General features: G+C 58.2%; 1 protein-coding gene across 6 annotated transcripts in view; it reads right to left on the reverse strand.

Moving 5' to 3' along the window:
* FBLN2 (fibulin 2) overlaps nucleotides 1-16855 on the reverse strand; it is a 75148-nt gene extending 58293 nt beyond the window's left edge. For 5 of the 6 annotated variants that reach the window (XM_060023123.1, XM_060023126.1, XM_060023125.1 and 2 more), the window contains exon 1: nucleotides 16627-16855. The gene's annotated coding sequence lies outside the window, so the exon portion shown is untranslated. Of the gene's footprint in view, nucleotides 1-13235; nucleotides 13328-16626 lie in introns of those variants that run through there. The other variant, XM_060023122.1, reaches the window with a different exon arrangement.
* Nucleotides 16856-18092: the final 1237 nt, after the last annotated feature.

The raw sequence follows: 18092 nt of genomic DNA on the forward strand, positions 1-18092 counted from the left end.
CAGCCTTAAAAAGGACGTTCTGGGACTTCCCTGGTGGTGCAGTGGTTAAGAATCCGCCTGCCAATTCAGGGGACACGGGTTCGAGCCCTGGTCCGGGAAGATCCCACATGCCGTGGAGCAACAAAGCCTGTGCGCCACAACTACTGAGCCTGTGCTCCAGAGCCCACGAGCCACAACTGCTGAGGCCGTATGCCACAACTACTGAAGCGTGCACGCCTAGAGCCCGTGCTCCGCAACAAGAGAAGCCACCGCAATGAGAAGCCCGTGCACCGCAACAAAGAGTAGCCCCCACTCGCTGCAACTAGAGAAAGCCTGTGCGCAGCAACAAAGACCCAACGCAGTCAAAAATAAATTAAAATTTCTAAAAAATGGCTAAGAGGGTCAGTTTTGTATGTATTTTACTACAGTAAAAAGTAATAAAACGTGCACTGTGGAGCCAAGAGTGAGTAATCAAAGAGCAGAGAGCGGAAAGGAAAAACAGTGCTGCACTGAAGACCCAACAGGAAACAAGAGCTGCCCCTGAGACCTCCCCATCATGGTCAGCTTCCTGGCACCCAAGGCCAAAAGGGAAATTAGAGGATGACCTGGTGCTCCTTGTATGATAAGAGGAAGTCATCTAATTCACTGGGGAAAATAATAAACGTGTTCTTGGCACAGAAACTTAGGAGGGATTTTAGCTGTTGATCAGGTTCATATTAACTATCACTTCCTCGGCACCGACATGATGCCAAGCGCTGGCCTGAGAGCTTCTAGGGATGTTGATTTCATTTAACCATGCTCTGCAGATAAGGAAACTCAGGCCCAGACAGGATACACGACCTGCCCCCGGTCACACCATCAGTAAAAGGTGGTGCGCAGACACGAAGCCAGGTCTGCCTGGCCAGGGGAGCACAGCCAGAGGCCTTCAGTTTGTCGATATTCATTACACACCTGCTACCTGCCAGTCCCCACAGCAGGTACTGCGATGTGGCGGTGAACAAGGCCCAGAGAGGCCCTCCCCCCGTGTGGCCAACATCCTGGTGAAGAGAAGAGACAAAGAACAAGTAAGTAAGAAGATAGTAAGGAGGCTGTGAGGGACAGGGCCTGGGGCCCGCCCCTGGCAAGAGCGGGCAGAGAAGCCCTCACTGAGGAGGTGACACTTCGGCTGAGACTTGCCTGGCGCAGATGCGGTGGCCGTGCAAGGAACTGGGAAAGGCATCCCAGGCAGAGGTAATAGCATGGGCAAAGGCCCTGAGGCAGGAACCAGCCGGACCCACTGCGGCCGGCATTGCAAGGAACAAAGAAGGGAGCGGGAGGAGGTGAGGTGGGCAGCAAGAGGGAAAGAGGCGCGGGGCATGAAAATTAAGGAAGGAGACAAGGTCAGAAGAGGACACCGGTCAGTCAGTCACCCACGCCCAGGGCCCCAGAGAATGTAGCAAAGTGTCTTGACAGCGTGGACACTGTTCCAACGGGGCGGGGGCAGTGCACCAATGGGCCACAGCACGCTGGGAAGTCCTCAGGAAGGCGGAGGAAGATTCCAGCCCCAGGAAGCGCAGCGCTGGGTAACACCTTAACATCACAGAGGGAGTACGGCACCTGCGGTGGTGGTGGTGGGGGGGGAGATGGGGAAAAGACCGCGGAGGGGGAAGGGTGCTGGGGTTAGGGCAATGGGGGGCGGGTATACGCTGACTTCCATGTACTTTTTGTATGTTTTTATATGTATTTTTTCACAAGAGCAGAGACTTTTAAAAGAAAAGAGCCTATTATAATAGTCCAGAAAAAGGAAACAGAGCAGAGGCCAGAGACTTCTTGGCAGAAGAAATGGATAGGAGGGGAGGGATATGAAAAACAATCACAAATCACCGCAAGAAACGTGATCGAGCCTGGCTTCCACCGTTAAATACTTATTTTCCTTCATTTCCTCATGGGCAAAAATCTCAATAATCAATGCGATTGTTTGCAAAACGACAAGTCTGGCCTGGGGAGAGCGGGCAAGGCTGAGGGCACAGGGGGCTGGCCTGAGACCCCCAAGGGAGGGCTGGGGGGCTGGGTCCAGAGCACAGGGACACCGGGTCTCAGGCCAACCCTGGGTGCAAAGCGCTGACAGCAGTCAGGCCCAGGTGGAATGCACAGAGGGTTCTGGCGGCCCGTGTCCTCACGCTCATGGACCCCTGGGGACCCTCCATGGGTGAGCATAAAATCACTGGGAAAATCGTCCTTCCAGTACAACAGCGAGGTTTTGTTCCCTTCCCTTCCCCCTCTTAACTAATAAAGAAAAAATAAGTAAAATGAATAAAAAGCTCCTTAAACCCTGGGTGAGAAGTGACCCTGCATATGTAATCACTAATCTCATTATCAACATAAACAGGTGAAAAATTACACAGATGAATGTCCGTGACTTATAATCAACCTTTGAGAAAAGAAAATGTTGCTTTTGGCACAGGAGGGAGCGATATTTTCCTTCCCCACAAGTCATGACTCTGGAGAGAAGAAACACTCTTTGGGCAGAGTGATGAGAAACCGTCCTGCCCGTGGCCAAGGCTGAGCTCACTGCTCTCCCCAACTGCGTCCCCAATACCCTCCACCCGGCCCCAGACAGGCATCCAGCTTGCCCGTGGTCCTGCCTGCCGACGACTTCTCGTCTGATGTCCTCCCACCCTGCTCGAAATCCTGATGGTTCCCTACCACCTCTGGCCCTTGGGTAATCCACCCGCGTCCACCAAAAGAGGAAAGTGTGAACAAAGCTTAGTAGTGGACATGGGGTGGTTTCTCCTCACCCATCGCACATTCACCCTCCTTCCAAGAAGGGCCCCTGGATTTCATTCTGGGGTCCACACCACTCAACTGTCAGGCCAATCGGTGTTTCTCATTCCTCTCGCAACAATGCCTAACTCAGGGATGGACACGAGGCCAACCTGAGCCCGTGAGACCCAATTCAAGTGAGACATCAGGCAAATGGCCTCTTGTTCCCACTGTATCAGACAAGAGATGATTTAACCTTGAGGGTCCCTGAAGCCATCCTGTTGTCAGCCGGAGACCGTCTGAGTCTGGAGTCTACTCAAAAAATAAAAAGGGAAAAGGAAAAGCCAAGATAACAGAGTCACAGTGACAGCTGCTGAGTACCTAGATCCAGCCATACCTGAAGCTAACTGAAAAGCTGAACTTTGCAATGACAAAGTTGCTCAAGCAACTTTTTGCTCAAGCAACCATTTTGCTCAAGCTAACTTGGAACATGTTTTCTGTCACTTGCAACTTGCAACCAAGAGTCTTAACAGATATATGGGCTTATATATAAAAAAAAATCGTTGCCTATCATTTTAGGGGTCTTACAGACGCCCTGGAACTCACTCATGGACCCCGGGTTGAATACCCTTGGACCAAGGATAAAGTGAAAACTCCTAAGGGTGGCATTCCAAGTCCTTCACCATCTAGCTCCCACCTATCTTTCCCTCCCACCTTTTCTTTCCATTTCCCTCCGTCGCCCTCCATACACCCAATTCCCGCTAACCTCGAAGACTCTGGTTCCCAACTCCTGATCTTGGTTTGTATCATTATCCCAAACCAGGGTGCCCTCCCTCCTGAATCTCTCCACACCCAAACCCTACCCCCTACCTTAAGGCCAAGCCCCAAGGGCAGGTGGATGGATGGATGGATGGATGGATGGGTACATGGATGAGTGGACAGATGAGTGGGTGGGTATATCACGTGGAAGACAGATGGAGGAGAAAGTGCCAGCGGATGGTTAAGTGAACTGGTAGGCAGATGGGTCGTTGATCGTTGATGAAGTGAACTGGTAGGTGGATGGATCGTTGATGAAGAGATGGTTGGGTGTCAGATGGATGGTGGTCCCATCATGGATAAATGGTGAGTGAATGGATGGCAGATGGAGGACAGATGGATGGGAAGGTGGAAAAGTGGCTGGATGAGTAACCAGCCTGTGGATAAATGTCTAATAGATGGGCAGGTGGGTGGGTGGAACGATGGGTGACGAGATGGAGGAGGCGTGGATGGGAAGGTGGGTTAATGGTGGGTGCATCAGCACGGGGACAAAGGGCTGAAGGACGGCTGGCCGACTGGGCGGGTAATGGACAAGCGGATGCACGGATGGCGGGTGGGCCAGCGGATGGTGAGCGGAGCGAGGCCAGCTCTCCTGATGCGCCATCAGTGCTCTTCCCAGCCTCCCTGGAAAACCCAGAGCAAGGGCAACGGCTCTCCTGCAGGCCAGCATCTCAGACGATCCTTGCACCGCGGTGAGCAGCGGGAAAAGCACAGGCCCAGGGAGAGTCAGACTGGCCTGCGCTCACAGCCCAGCGGAGCCGCCACATGCTGTCTGACCACGGAGCAGAGGCTCCGGCTCTCTGAGCCTCACCTTGCCCATCTGTTCAATGAGAAGCATCACGTTCCCCTCGCAGGGTGCTGTGGGATGAACTTTAAAAGCATCTACAGAGGCCAACCCAAGACAGGGTACAGTCAGAGCGGACGATAATTCCCACCCTATTAAAAACTTGTTCCAACATCTAGAAAAAGGAAGGTGGGTCCTCCTGCCATTTTATGCGACTAGGAAAGTCCTGATACCAAAAGCAGACGTGGTACTCCAAGAGGAAGGTAGTGGCCAGTCTCACTTAGGAATCTAGCTGCCAAGCCCTAAGTCACATAGCAGGAAATCGACCCCAGCAGCATATTACAGGGATATAACACATTGTGTCCAAACAGGGTTTACCTCAGGAACGCAAACGTAGTGCAATACCAGCAAGTCAATGCCATTCACTAGAAGACCAATCTACGTGGTCAGTTCAGCAGATGCTAGTCAACAAGCGTCAACGTTCTGTGACTAAGAGCTCGGGGAAGAGCAAGCGTCTCCTGGTGAAGGGGATCATCTACCAGGTCCCTACGGGAGGGGCACCTCCTCCGCACCAGGCACCGAGAATGGGTTCACCCATCACCCCCCTCACAGAATAAACTGGTCTTTGGGGGATTTAATTCTTCCCCTGAAAGGAAGACAAAGGTGGGAGATAAACTTTGGGGTCCAACCCTCCTCCAGAGCCTCCCAAACCCTGGCACGGCCCCTTCTCACGCCTTCTCCAGATCCTGGATTTGAGTCCAGGGCTCCGTCTACACTAAGAAACCACTCCAGGAGGTGAGGGAGTCCCCAGAGCGGGGCCCGGACCCCATCCTCACCCTACCTCTGAGCTCACGCAGACCGTCTCCTGCGTTCTCTTTTCCTTCTCCTTTGGATACAAGATGTGTTTTCAAGGGAAGCTGAAAGACCAAGGGTCCCTGCGTGAGAGGTGCGTGTACATGCGGGTCCGTGTGAGCATCGGGGGACCGGGGGTCGGGGGCGGGGGGGGGAGTTTGGGTGCGTAAGTGCATCTGTGTGTATGTGAAATCTAAGTCTGTGTGAGTGTGGGCAGGTGTGTGCACGTGAGGTGTGTTTAGGCATGTATGTGTGTGTGAGTGTGTGTGAGAGTGAGCCTGCGTGTGCACGCACGTGCATGCTGGGCCGCCCTTACCTGGTGGGTCCTGTCCCTTCTCCAGCCCCAGCAGGGGCAGGGGGTCCCTAGTCCCCGAAGCCCCTGACCTTGACCTTCTGCCCAGATCACGCTGCTTCCTAGAACCCAGGACTTGCTTCCTGCTGCCGCCGGGTTCACAGCTGCACTGGAGCCCGTCAGCGCCTAAGGCATCACGGGTCCTGTCCAGCCTCAGCGCAGGCAGCCCTGCCAACACCCCCTCAGCGAGGCTCACGCAGCGCCCTGCGAGGCGCACTCTGCTACCACCTCCTCTCTAACCAGACGGGATGCTCACTGGGGCTGAGGCTGGCAGGTTCCCTCCCACGCTAGGAGCTGACATCTCACATGGATGAGACTGAGGCAGGGACCCTGCTCTCCTGCTCAGCCCTGACCCGGGGTCTGGCCCACATGGGCACTCAGATGCTTTTGGTGGGTGGCAGGGTGGGGTTGGGTGGACTGATTAATTTGTACGGCCCCAGCACAGGGCTGACACAGGACACGAGATGAGTTATAAACGTGAGTGTCACCAACACTCAACCCCGTAGGGCCTTCAAAGACGGAGAAAAACTTGCCTAAGGCCCCCTGGCAAGTCAGGGGCTGAGCTGGGAGCCTCACGGCGTGACCACCGCTGTCCACCCTTCAGACAGAAGCCCCATCTCACGTGTCCTCTGAGCCTCACAGAGTGCTCAGCCAGGGAAGCTCTGCAGCTCTCTCGCGCCTTTGCCAGGCCAGCGCCCCTATTCATTCGCATGGCCCTGAAATTTAGGAATTTCTCAAGGCTGCCAGCAGGGCAGCTGGTGCGCAGCCAACCGCGGCGTCTAGCCCAGGCTGTGGCATGACCGTAGGGCCCCCAACGCCATCAGCCGCCCCAGCCGGAGCAGAGATGGGCAGCAAGTGGGATCAAGCCCTGGGCCCCAGAGGTCAGGGTTCGAATGTGAACCCAGCTCCCCCCAGACTGCCGGGCGGCTCAGAGCACATGACCCCGGAACAGACACACTCCCATCTGCTCATGGGCCCAATCACAATGGCCTCCCAGCAACACGGGGAGGACTCAAGGAGGGGACGTAAAGACCCCAGCACCTCACCGGGCAAACAACAGGCATTCAATACACAGTCAGTATAAAAAATAAATGACCTGCCCTAGGTCCTCTAAATCTTTCACAGCTCCTCAAGTCTGCCCATTCCTTTGTTCCCTCTGCCAGGCACACCCTTCTGTCCCTGAGCAAACTCCTGTTCATCCCTAAAAACCCAGCTCAGTACTCCCTCTTCAGGGAAACCTTTCCTCAGAGTTCATGGCTGCCTCTTTTGACCTCCCTGCGTTCTGTACATGGAGTTCCCGACCACTTGGACTTAAGTATGGCTGGGCTGGAGACCAGGACCCCGCAGTGCCAACCCCAACCTCCAACTCCCCATTCTAACAGGAACTACCCCAGGTGGTGAAGAGCTGCCTCTACTCACACTGGGACATCCTCACGTTCCCTCAGGATGGGTCCACCACGTGAAATGGGGACGGGGAAGGAAATGTGGGGGCCGTTTATGGAAAGCAGGCTGGCGATGCTGTGCGGCTCTCTGCCCCCTCCTCCTGGTAAGAGAACCCCAACTCTCCCACTCTTCAGGCTACGTGGCCCACAGAATGGCCAATCAGAGGCTCCTTCCTCCTTCACAATGACTGGTGAGGGATGGTCCTGTAACCCAGTTGCGCGGGCCCACGGTGAAGCCCCTGGGCCGAAGGGAGGGAGCCTGGAGCTGCTGGGCCACCCGACTGCCACATGGCAGAGCCCGCCTGAGAATAACCAACATGGAGGATGGAGACAGAGCCCTCACAGCATCTCTAGAGCCCACACATACAGCCAAGCCTGAAGGCAGCCATTGTACATTTTAGTCCCATGACATTTTTGCTAAAGTCGTACTTTCTATCACTCCTGACAGCTGTGATGAGGAAGCAAGAGTAGCAACTGTGCTGTATGTGTCACTGACCAGATTCCTAGAACATCTGAGTCTCTGGAGTTACTGAACTTTGTTCCTGCAGTGGACACCTCCTGGGGTGGCAGCCGGTTTCATTCAATGCTCATCCTTAGGGACCAGCTAGAGCTGCAGTCACTGTCAAGACTAAGTGACCCCACCCCTAGCCACAGCCGACTGACTGGCCCAGAGTGGAGGTTTGCCCAAGCTGGGCCAATCAGAGCTCTCCCCCAACAAACTGGGCCCATCAGAGTTCTTCACCCTCAGCTCAGCCAATCAGAGCTCCCCCACCCCAAACTGGGCCAATCAGAGCTCTTCCCCAGGATTTTGAACTGGAACTAGAAGAAAACACAGACCAACTCTGGTGGCAAGAAACTGTGAGTTGAGGGTGGGCACATTTAAGTCATTTTGAGAGAATCATCCAGACTCACAGAGAAAAGCAGAGACGAAAAAGATGGGGCGTGAGGCAGCCTTGGTGGCATGGAGTCCCCAGCCCTGCACTGACCATGCAGGGACCCCCTCAGACACAGATAAGCCTACATGAGGGAGACCCTCTCCCACAGCGACGGGAAGGCCTCTCCTGACGCCAGGAGCAGGGAGAGCACTATGGGGGTCTGAGCCCAGGTCGTGGTGGGCTACCTGGCCATGTGCTCAGGCTCCACCATCCCTGTGGGACCCCCCGGGGTCTGAGGCCAAGGAAGGGTCACTCCTCCCACCCCACGCATGGGAAGCCACAGCCACATCGAGGGGGTGTATCTGGGTCAGGCATGTCCTTCCTTGGGGACAGGCACGGGATGTCACCACAACCTTTCCATCCCCAGCAATCCCTTAAACGATTCTCGCTCACTTTTGAGAGTGTAAGGTCAGGCACTCAGAAAACGCATTAGGGGACTCGTGGTGCAGTGGTTGGGAGTCCGCCTGCCAATGCAGGGGACACGCGTTCGAGCCCTGGTCCGGGAAGTCCCCACCTGCCGCAGAGCAACTGAGCCCATGTGCCACAGCTACTGAGCCTGCGCTCTAGAGACCGTGAGCCACAACTACTGAGCCCGTGTGCCACAACTACTGAGCCCGTGCGCCTAGAGCCGGTGCTCCACAACAAGAGAAGCCACCGCAATGAGAAGCCTGTGCACCGCAACGAAGAGCAGCCCCCGCTCGCCACAGCTAGAGAAAGCTCGCGTGCAGCAACGAACACCCAACACAGCCAAAAATAAATAAATAAATAAATAGAATTTTAAAAAAGAAAACACGTTAGGTGGGGGGGTGGTACAAGGACTGGGGCAAACTTTCCTCCACGCCAGGTCCCGTGGCTAAGTAGGGCCTGACCGGCCGTTACTGTGGTGTCAGTGGTGTGACCCAAAAGAAGTAACATTAATGACTGCTCAGCTGGGTGCAGAACTTTACAGTTTACAAGGCACCCTCCCATCTGGCCAGGCCTAGTTCCCCACCTCCTCCCTGGACTGGGCCCAGCCTCACCTTGCCAGGCGCCATCGCCCCCTTTTCCCGGCACTGGAGCCCTGGCCCTGAGCTCCAGCCTGTCCCCCACTAGCATGGACCCCAGGCCACAGGACGGCCCAGGCTAAGCTGCCTTCACCCTCCAGGGCTCTGCCCAGGCAGCCAGAAGGGCACAGAGCTGGGGTGTAGGGGACACCATAGCCCCCACGTGGGAATGGGGACCAGCCGCTACCTGAGAACCAGGAACTTGGTCTCAGAGAAGACATCTCCGTTGGAGGGACAGCAGCCTCCTCTCACGGCCCCGCCCAGGAGGAAACGTGCCAAGGGGGGGCCCAGAAAGCAGGAAGGGATCCCCAGAAGATGCAAGGTGTGTAATGACCAGCTAGAGGGTCCTCTCCCAGTCGGGCTAGAGATGACCTCTCGGGGTGAGGTGAGACCTCAGGGAGAAGGCAGCAGTACCAGCGGCCCCGCGATGTGTAATCATCCCCCTTTATCCTCTTACGCAGTCAGGACGGCAGAGAACTCTGTGTGGAGCGAACACCTCCCTGACCCTTGCCAACCTTCCTTCGTGGCACAGAGGAGGTAGGCGCACCGGGCGTAAGGCCGGCAGAGGCTGGGAACAGCAGGGGCTGGGATTCAGTCCTGCACTGGGGCTGTCATCTTTGTTCTCACGGGTATTGCTGATTTAGAGCGAGTGATCCTGATTCTATCTACAGTTGTGGAAAACGGCCTCCTTTCAGTATAAGTGTAAGTAAAACAGGGGAGGAACTATTTAAAATCTATTAACTATAATGTAAAGGCACAGGAGGTGGGGGCGATCCAGCACAAAACGTGACGGCATTGTGCTAATGGTTGCTTGAGCACAAGCAGAAGCCAACATGCCCTGGCTTTTTTTTTTTTTTTTTTTTTTTGCCAAGAAAGGGCACAAGACCCCCTATGCAGTGCCCGTGTTCGGACAACACTTGAATTCATCTGCTCTGAGGATATGCAGGGGGTCAGATGAGGGCGCTCGGCCAGCACTGAACCCCCAGGAGGATGGCTAATCTCTCAGCTCCCGAGGCCTCGGAAAGTTGACGTGGAAACCAGAATGAAGCATGGTGGTCTTGAAAGAGAACATGTGTGTGCGTGTGTGTGTTTACAGGCGCCTGTGTGTGTTTCAGGTCAAGGAGGGTACCGTGTGGTTGTGCACGTGTGTCAAGACCACTGTGGGGAGACTCTAAGAACAGAATTTTCTGGAGCGCCGAAAGCTCACTTGGTGATCGCAGACACAGCTGGACGAGAGACCCAGGCTGAGGCAGGATGAACTCTGGGAGGCTCAACAATGGGTGAGCCCGGAGCACAAGGCCCAGGGCCAGCCCTGATGCAGACGGTGGCATATCAGTGATCACGGAGAAGGGGGGCGTGACCCTCGACAGAACCGAGCTAACACGTGTTAACTAAGCACTGCATATGTGCCAAGAGCCGCGCTGGGGGCTTTCCACAGGACCCTCCCAGGCGGGCACCGCCACCAGGCCCATGCTACAGATGGAGAAGCCAAGGCCCCCGTCATCTGGGCCCAGGCAGGCGCTTCCCTGGCCTGGCGAGGTCCTCACCCCACCATCACCCAGCCCCTCAGAACCCTTTTCCCACGCTTCAGGCCATTCCCGGGCACCAAATGACAGCAGAACCAGGAGGGCTGTCCCCAGTGCGCAGATGAGGAAACTGAGGCCCTGGGAGGTGAGATGGCCTGAGGCCAGCAGGGTCTGCTTGAAGACAAAAGCCTCCCGTGGCCGCAGGCGGCCATCCACTCCCAGGCACATGGGTTCCCGCGGCCCCCACCCTCTTGGCCTCGCGGAGGCTCTCGACGCTCCCCCCACCCCCCGGCCGCACCCGCGCCCCCAGCAGACAGGCAGGCAGGCGCACCACTTCTTCACCAACACTGACCCGGGCGGGGTCGCCGTGGCCGCCCACATTATAGCCCCCACACACCGAAAAGCCAGGCTCCCCACCCTCGAGGAAGGAAATAACCTTTCCCCAAACCAGCACTTTCTCTGCAATAATCTCCGTATATGAGAAGACAGAGGTGTTTTTGCAACGTTTCCAAATTCCAACAACACTGAGGACAATGGGGCAAAATGACGCATGGCTTGACCCCAGAGGGGCCCCAGGAAGGGACCGGCCCAAAGGAGAGGAATTAGTGGTGCGTACGTGCCACAGTACCCCATAAGCCAGGGCGGCCAGCCCGGGGCAGGACCTCGAGGTGGACAGACCTAGCTCCCGCCCAGCCCCTCCTCCTCACTTGCTGTGCGGCTGCAGTCAGGCCCACCCCCTCCGAGCCTGTTTCCCTGCCGTCACCGCTCAAGCCTCCTGCCTGCCAGCTTGCCCCTCCACTCCCCCCCACACACCTGGGCTGCCAGAGGGCCCCTCCAGCACTCTGGCCATGCCCCTCCCCTGCTCAAAAACACCCCGAGGCTGCCCATCTGCCACCCTCAGAGCAGGACATGAGGTCCTCCATGTCTGGTCCAGTGCACGGGGCCAGCCTTCCTTCCCCCCTCCTCCAACCCACCTTCCACTGTCCACCCCTCAACCTTCACATCACAGCGCCAGTATCACCCCCTCCAGGGAGCCCTCCCTCACCATGCCTAGGCTCCCAGAGCCTCTGTGCTCTCCTCCAGGACAGCCGTGACTGAAGCATTTCAGAATTGCCTACATGGGTCTCTGGGGCCCTCGGGAGGGGCAGGGAGGGACCATGGGCCGGCCCACACCAGAGGCTATTCTGAGTGCTGTGTGCAAGGAGAGGGACCAAGGCCCCTGATGTGGAAGGAACCCCGAGTCCAGCCAGCCTCTCCCAGCTGCTCCCACACAACCCCTGCCCAGGGTTGCCCACCCTTGAGGAGGGAGGCTGCAACTCCACTCCCACTGCCCCACAAGGCCCGGATGGAGGCCCCAGGCTGCTGCTACCCTCCAGGCTGCTACCCTCCCAGCAGCTGGGGCGGGGAGTGGAGGGAGCCTGAAAATCCCAGGAAGACCTCACCCCTCCCCGAACTGAAACCTCACCACACCCAAGATAAAACTGAAAGCCCTCCTGCACCCCCAGATCTGACCACCCTCCTTGCTCACAGGGGTCCTGTCCTCCAGCTGCTCCAGGTCATTTGCACGTGCTGTGCCCTCTGCCTGAGTGTCCGTACTCCACGGGCCTCCTCCGACGCCCTACCTAAAGCAGCCCCACCCCCACCCTGGTCTCAGCCAGCTCCGTCTGCTTTTTAGCCCAGGCGCACAGGGCCAGCTCTGACAGAAAGCAAGCTCTGTGGGGGCAGTGGAGGTCGTATTGGTACTGCTTTATCCCAAGAACAGTGACCAGCACCCTGGTAGGTATCACTTACTTCCTCCTTCCAACAACCCTAAGAGAGGGGTTATGACACCCATTTGACAGATGAGGAAACTGAGGCTCAGAAAAGGTCACTGGCCCGAAGGAAGCATGGCCTGTGAGTGGCAGAGGTGGGATCTGAGCCTGGCAGGTGTCCAAAGCGGGGACTTCCCTGTGCCCAGCTGCCACCTGCACAGACCCCCGGGGGACTGGACCTGTCGCTAAGCTCCGGTCCGGCTGGGAGGCGGGCTGTGGAAACAGGCTGAGGATGGGACGCTAACTGCTGTGGTGCCCACCCCAGGAAAAGCCAGCAGTCAAGTCGGCAGAAGGAAACACCCACAGGAAAAGGGGGAAGACAAAAAGGGGGCATTTTTTCTTTTGTCCGATTGCCAAACTGTGCAAAAGAGTGACTTTGTTCCCATCTAATTTTAATCACAGTGGAAACCTTTGTATACCACGCCAGAAAGAAGTCAGTGTGTTCGACAACAAGGTCAGTAAAGGGAACTTAAAATCCATCCTTAAACACTGCACTTAAAACCCACAAATGAACAGTCACCCACCAACTGCCCAACTGCTTTTGAATTTAATGTAATATTGGAACAGGCAATACAGTGGTACGGCTCAAAATCCAGAAAATATAAGAAGGCACACAACGGGAGTGTCCCCTCACCTGGCACCCTTGTCCCCCACCTGCACACGCCCTGCAGGTAACCACAGGTAACCACTGCAACCCCGCAGGGCTTCCTCTCAGTGTTTGCCTATGAGCCTATAAGCAAACGTGGATTTACGTCTTATTTGACACAAGAGGCAGCGTATTTTACACACCATTCAGCACCTCGTTTTCCTCTCAACAGATCTTAAAGATCAGAGCCGCCTCATTTTTTACAGCTGCATAATATCCCATTGTATGGCTGCACCAACATCTATTTGACCAGCGCATATCACCCTGGATCTCAAGTGTCTGTCCACAGCCCTGCTTCCCCACCTACCTGTGGCTTGTCAAGGCTGAGACCTGCCCTCCGGCACAGGGCCCGGGACAGGGCCTCCGCACTCCTGCCAACATCCTCACTGCGGAGGCCTACAACCTCTAGATCCTGCAGCTGGGGAGGCTGTCTTAAAATGGGAATCACATCTCATTGCTCCCTCGAGAGAAACTTCTCCGAAGCTTTCAAATGTCCTGCCCCACCCCTCTCCTCCTCCCCCCTCCCCTCGCCCACCCGCTCCTGCCTCCTCCCTTCCTGTCCCTCGCACACACCAAGCCAGGCCCCACCGAAAGTCCTTTCTTTGCACCAGCTGTACCCTCTGCCCACACCCTCCCATCTCAGCTCAGAGATCCCCTTCTCAGAGGGCCCCGCTCTCCCGCCTGGACTGGGTTGCCCACTGCGAGCTAGAACTCCATCCCAGGGCAGGGCCTTCAGCTGGTGGGGAGGCGGGTGCTCAGAGCTCAAGAAGCCAGAGAGGGGATACACCACCTACCTCCTAGGCAACAGACCCCCAGTTCCCATCCCCAACACCCACTTCAGTACTGTGAGCCCCAGAAAGTGGTCAGACAGCACCCACTTTACAGAAGGGAAGACTGAGGCTCACTGACGGGAGGGAGAGACCCCCTGCACCACCTGTGTGGCCAGGCCCAGCACCTTCCTCCCCAGCAGGAACGAAAACCTCCAGGAGGTACACGGATGAGGCCAGGGGCTGCCCACCATCCCCAAGTCCCGTGTGCCGCCGACAGGGCTGGTCCTCGTTCACTCAGTCAACAAACTTCCAGGAGGACACACATCACAGGGACATTCAGATCCCATGAATTCAGCCGCATAACGTGGTAAACAGAGACAGCAGAGAGTCACAGGAACCAGGACGTAAAATAATTCAGCAGCTGCCCCACCCCACGCCACCCAGCAAGAGGCCACCAAGGAGCGCGCGCGCGGGAGCTGGGCCTGTCCCTCGGCCCGCGTCCCTCCCTGCAGAGCGCCTCCTCCACCAAGGCCAGCCAGGGAGTGAAGGAAAAAATGCTCCCACCCACAGCCCCACGTGCAAGGCAAACACAGAATTCTGACGCCCAACAGGACACACCATGGTCCCCCTGAGGCCCTGCAGGGACTTGGGGTCTTCACCACACTGGTCTTGGGGTCACAGTCACCCGAGAGCAGAGCAGGAAAGTGTGCTGGGCTTTCAGGCCAATCAAATGGAACCGTGGTGGTCCTCTAGGTCATGTGAGACTGTCACCTTAGGCCCTGAATTGAGCTCCACCCTGAACCCTGCTGAGAAGGCAGCTTCACTGCCCTCAGTCCTTCTACAAGCGTTCATTAAGCACCTACTGCCTGTCAGGTGTGAACGTGGTTTGGGGAATTTGCCCAGGGTCAATGAGACCAAGTCCCTCCCCTCGTGGACTCACTGAAAGGCTGGCAAAGAGCTTGGTTTTAGAGTCAGAAAAACCTAGGCTGAAATCCCAGCTGTGCCCTTTGTTCGCTGGGAGACCCTTCCTGGGCCTCAGTCTCCCCAACTTTCAAAAGGGGCAAGACTGCGACCTTGCAGGATCATGCCTGGGATCTGGGGAGAAAAGCGAAGGACGCGGCCTGGCTCTGAGATCCCTGCCTCCCTCCCACAGGGACCCCAGCGCCCACCCCCAGAGCCCCGCAGACAGTGCCGGCCACCATCACAAAGAGGCCCCGCGCTCCAGGTCCCCTCATGGCTCCCACCACTAAGGCCATACGAGGCTCACCAGCCATGGGCGAGGGGACTACCCTAGGTCCACTCCGGGGTGGGCACTGCTGCAGAAACGGCCCAGTTTACACAGCAGGCACAGCCGACACAGAGGTCTACGCAGGCCGGGTGGGAACTGTGGCCAGATGGTCTCCTGCCCCAGCCCAGGGGCAGCAGAAAAGCAGCACTAGCGAAGGGCACCTCGCAGAGATGTGGGTCCTGAGCTGCAGACCCTGTGATTTTTCAGAAGACGGAAATCCGTACTTTTATGTGAAAGCTGCCAATTTGTAAATGCTGGCAGCTAATTAACTTTTTAAAAATAATAACAACAGGGTAAGAGCCAAACAAAACATGCACAGCCAGCTGCGGTAGGGGCTGGCAAGTTTGCGCCTGCAGGAGGTAACAGCCTTTCACTTCATCCCTCCCCGGCCCAACCCTCTTAACACGGGCGGGCGGGCGCTGGACGCCAAGAGGCGAGGGTGGGGGCAGTAGTTCCCGGGCCCTCCCTTCCTCCTGGCGGGGATCGTCGCCCCCATTTGCACGTGGGGAAGGTGAGGCTCAGAGCCCCAGTGATTCGGCCACAAACTCGTGCCAGGACGAGGCATCAGGGCTTTCTCAGGCAGCGCCCTGGACCGGCACCCTTACTCAAGGGGCTCTGGATGACGAACACCACCCCAATTTTCCTTCCATTTCTGGCCCGTCACGGCGACACCTGCTGGCTTGGACCCGCCCAAGTGGTGGTCACAAACCGAGGTGGGGTGAGACCTTGTGACAGCAAAGGGAGGGAGGGCACCCCTGCAGGGAGAGTGGGAAGGGGGAGAGGATGCAGGGGGGCAGGGCGTGATGAGGAATGGGGAGGTCCCCGGAGTCGGGGCCACCCCTGCCTACTGAGCCCCCTGCCTGTGCTCCCCACACCCTAAGGGAGCCTCAGCCCAGAGCTTCCCCCAGCCCGACTCGGGGCCCATCCGGCTCAGGACGGCACGGAGGGCTGTGCTCGCCCAGGGGAGAGGGCCGGGGTCCGCTGGACTCTTAAGTTGTTGGCGTGTACGACTGTGTGTGCAAGAGTCACGGTGGGGGGGGAGGGGGTCTGTCTGCCGCCCCAGGGATGTGAGAGACACGTGTGTGACACATGTGAGACATATGTGTGTGTGACAGACACGCGCGTGTGTTAACGAGGCACACGCGTTTCACAGACGGCGGGCTGACAGAGGCGTGCGTGTCTGGGAGACGCCCGTGTGCCAGGCACGTGTGTGTGAAGCCTGCGTGCGCAAGAGCGACGTGTGACAGATGAGTGTGAGGGGCCGGGCGTGCGTGAGAGCGAAAGGGTCTGGAGGGGGGATGCGGGACGGAGACGCGGGGCCGCCCCGCGGAGCCTGAGGAACTTCTGCCGCCTGCGATGGGCGGACGCGAGGGGGAGGAGAGCGCGCGGCGGCGGCGGTGCCCGACCGAGGGCCCAGTTCCCTCCCGGGACGATGACCCGGGTTCGGGACTTGCGGGGCGGGGTGGGGGAGCGCGGAAGAGGGAGGGGGTGGCGGGACCCGGGCGGGTGGGGGCCCTCCGCCACCTCGCGAGCCGCCGGGCGCCGGCCAGGGTGTCGCATCCGCCCGCCGGGGCGCCGTCCCCACGGCCGGCCCGGGGGCGTGGAGCCCGCAGCGCGTGCCGAGGTCCGCGTGCACTCACCGCGCTGCGCTCCGCTCGTCCCGCGGCGGGCGCGTCTGTCCACTAGTCCGTCTGCCCCGCCGTCGGCGCGTCTAGAGCTCGGGAGTCCGGCGGCGGCGCGGGGCGGCGCGAGGCGGGGCGGGGCGGGTCGAGGGGCGGGCTGAGCCGGCGCCGGGCCCCCTGCCCGCCCTGCCCCCTCCACCTCCGGGGCGGGGTCTCCGCCGCGGCCGGGGAGGGGGCCGAGGCGGCGCCGACGCTCCTCGCCCAGCCGCTCACCCGGGGCCGGACTTGGCCGCGCCGCGCGTGCGCCCCGAGCCCCGTTCCCCCGTGGCGCGCCCCCCTCGCCGCACCCCCTCGTCGCCGCGTCTGAACGCGGAGTCCCAGCCCCCGCCCTGCTGCCCGCAGCGTTCTTTGGCCCGGAACCTCAGCCAGCCTGGGCCTCAGTGTCCCCGCCGGGAAGATGGGCCCGGCCACCTCGGGCAAGTTGGGAGGGCCTGCGAGGCTTAGAAGTAACACTGGCTGGAGGGAGGCCCAGCTTGGCCGCCTCCCATCCCCTGCTGCCTGCCCTGGGCGCCCCCACACCCCTTCCCCCCCCACCCCGGCCTGCTGGCACCGGGTCCCAGCCTCCAGCCTAGGTTTGTCCTTTCCCTAACCTCCACATCTGCCTGTGGCCACTGTGTGACCTCAACCAAGGCCCTTGACCTCTCTGAGCCCAGCCTCCTCATCTCTTGGGCAGATTAACCCTGGGCTGCTGGTGGGGAGCCATGGAGAACCCCATGTCGTGCCCTCAGCACAGGGCCCAACAGGCAGTGAACAGTCCAGGCTCTCAGCTCAAAACGTTAAGTACCGTAACTCTCCCCCCCAGAGCAGAGGCAGGATGGGTCATCGTCGGCTCCCCACTCACCAGGTTTGGCAGCCTTGGAGCCTGTGCCTGGTAAGAGGACCTACAGGGAACAGGCTACCTCCCAGATGCTTTCTGCAGGCCAAGGGCTCAAAACCCCATCCCAAAACCCACGCAAGCAAAATCAGGCCCTGGCAGATCAGGGCAAACATTTGGCACCAGAGCAGACCTGGTGAAAGGGGGACTGGCCCCAAACCCACTGGGCCCTGCAGGCCCGGACTCTGGCACAGGGATCCACACCCTGGTCCCTTCCCAGAGAGAGTCGGGATCCCGGAAGTCTGTCCTTCCATCTCTGTCTCTCTCTGCCACCTTCTGTCTCTTCTTAATGTAGTAAAATTCACATAGTGTAAAATTCACCTTTGAAAGTGTACAATTCAGCGGCATTTAGAGCATTCACAACTTTTTCTCTTGTTATCTCTTAGCCACTCCTCCTCGATCTCTCTTTGCTGCTGTGAATCGACGTCTCTCTGTAGCTCTCCGTGTCCCCTTCAGATGGCCCATGTCTCCGTGTCTCTCTGGATCGTCTCACTCTTCACCCACCCTGTCTCTCCTGCTCTGGGTCTCCCTCTGGGTCTCCATCTCAGTT

Source organism: Delphinus delphis, chromosome 10 (assembly GCF_949987515.2).
Source record: "Delphinus delphis chromosome 10, mDelDel1.2, whole genome shotgun sequence".
Lineage (NCBI taxonomy): Eukaryota > Metazoa > Chordata > Mammalia > Artiodactyla > Delphinidae > Delphinus > Delphinus delphis.